This window comes from Abrus precatorius, unplaced genomic scaffold (assembly GCF_003935025.1).
Source record: "Abrus precatorius isolate BTA unplaced genomic scaffold, Abrus_2018 Scaffold10, whole genome shotgun sequence".
NCBI classification, from domain to species: Eukaryota; Viridiplantae; Streptophyta; class Magnoliopsida; order Fabales; family Fabaceae; genus Abrus; species Abrus precatorius.
The window spans coordinates 26,834,275-26,837,099 of record NW_020874292.1 but is presented as its reverse complement, the minus strand read 5'-3'; positions in this window follow the sequence as shown (position 1 = coordinate 26,837,099).

The window sequence follows — 2,825 nt, the reverse complement described above, 5'->3', positions numbered from 1 at the left end:
CAAGCTACAAAGTGGTTAGTTCCTCCTTTGCTAGAGCGTCCAATTGGCATGTTTTATGTACCGTCACAGTTTCTTTTTCACCATTTACAACCTACACCACCTACCTAGATGCAACTATAAAATAATTACAAAATTACCTTTTATTTCAGTATTATAATTGTCTAATGCAATTTCTCCGTTATCATTATATTTGTCTTTATGTTTATTTTCATTTCTAATTTTTTTATTGCAATAACTTTCTCAATTTTAATTCTTATGACACAAATACAATTAAATTACTAAATCACAAGTGTATATGGTCTAATTGTACAATTGAAAATACCAATATTAATTACATGTAAAAGTGATAAATTTAACACGTGAGTAGAATAAATAGTACTAAATAAGTAAATATAACATTGAAATATAACTTAATAATAATTTTATTAAATTGTAAATATGTATTTATTATATAATTAATATTCTCATCATCACATATATTTATAATAGTATACTATTTATTATTTGTATTAATTAAAAATGTAAAATTAATATAAAAATATCATTATTAAGACTAAGATTAAATTTTGCATAAATCTTTTTTTAATGCCTCTAAACTTAACTCTTATTTTATCTAAATTATTTTGTTCTTTTCTTCAAAAGTTACATATTCATTTTCTTTATACAATTCTAATTATTTCACTTGTTTTGCGTTTATAAAAAAAAATTAAAATTAATAAATAAATTATAATTTCACACAAAAGGTTAATACAAATAAATTAAAAGTATAATTAAAATAAATCATATGAAAATTTTGTATATATTATACTCACATTATAAATAACTATTTTTTATAAAATAAAAAATTATAAATATACATTAAATAATTTATAATAAAATCAATTGTCCATTAAAATATCTTTATATAAATATGTTAAGTTTTCAAATTTTTAATTTAAAATTATTTGCTATTTTGTTTATATATAAATAATTAAATAATATATAATTATAATTTAAAAATTAGATTAATAAAATTTATATTCTATATAACATCATTAAAATGCAAGAATTAATATAACGTGCATTGATATAATCGGATTCTCTGAGAGATGGTGTTAGATATTTTTTTAATTAATGTCATTAAACATTTGTTAAGAGTATCTTCGTTAAAAGGCATAACAAATCTATCCTATTCTACAGGTGAAAGACGTTTCACAACATCAAGATACATAATTCCAACTTCAAGATAACATTATATCTTTTAATTAATGCCATTAAACATTTGTTAAGAGTATATTCATCGAAAGGTTTATAACAAACCCATTCTATTCCACCCGTGAAAGAGGTTCTATAACTTTGTGTATTTATTTTGATCTGGATTAAAAAATGTGATTACAATCAAACCACTAAAATTGTCTTAAACCTGTCAAGACTCACAGCAAAAGGTGGAGATCCCCTTAAACAGACAATGATCACAAGCATACATCTTGTCTTATCCCTACAATAGTCATGTACTCACCACAAGAAAACCTCAACCCAAATTCAAGTTCACCTTCACCTAAATTGAGATGATCTAATTGTTACATACACACCACGTTCTAACATTTTTGACACCTTTGATGATGAGATACGTCACACAGATACATAGGTGTTAGACACACTTTTGTATGTCAAATATACTAAATGATAAATCTGTCAACGCTGATATAAGGAGGGAATTTTATTGGCCTGGATACGCTACCTACTATTCTATACCCTTACTCTAACCAAATTTCTACTCCTAGTTGTTGGAATATTTTCTACATGAATATCTTTCTTGAAGATCATCAGAGCATTGTACTAGGAACTCACACTACCCTAAACTTCTTGATACTCTCACTCTCTTTATATACACACACACACACACACATGTCAGACGAACGACCATAATGAAAAATTTCTGCTCAATTTGAAAAGGTTGTTTCAGGCAGGTAAGCCCCTCCTTATCCAATGCTGGTCCCCATAGTCCAAACCGCAAGGTCTCACCGCTAGCAACCATTTGTCAACAATTGTTCGGCCAATGCTCAGAGAAAAGTTACAAAAACCTCACTGTCAGATTCAAGCATCATTAATTACTAGGTAACAACAAATTCTTCATGACATTCTCTTCAGTAAAACTATTAATGATTTAAATTATTTTAGGATTATTAACTTATGAGTGAGGCTATCATTTTGTGTTTTAATAAGTTTTATTTTGTAAGAGTGATAAAAATATTGTTACTAATATTTTTTAAGATGAATTATTGTAATAATTTAAATATTACTACATTTATTTTTAATTTATTTTATTTTTCTGATTTTAGTGCTCAAATTGAAAAAAAAAAATTTAACTGTGGTCCCTGATAATATTTTGTGATGATACACAGTATAACGCATTAATATTCATTCTAAAATAAAATTTATATAACATATTTAAATATACGTCGTAGTAATAATAATTTATTTTAAAAACTTATACATTTTATAAAGGTTAAAAAAATAAAATAATCATTTATAAAAACCAAAACATATTTTACCTTTTAGCAGTGCTACATTGCTTCTTTCTCTCTCCTTCAAATAATGTAAAATGAAATAAAATATGAAGTGAAACCAAGTAAGTTGCGACAGCTGCCCAATGGTTGTGTATATACATATATATATATATATAACAATGTAAGTTGTAAGCCACCACCCTAGATGACTTAACATAATAATAATATTATTATTATTAGCTAAAATTTATTAAATTATGAAATTATCAGTTTATATAATTTTATGATTATCAATAAATTCTAATAAATAATAAATAATAAATAATATGTTTAACA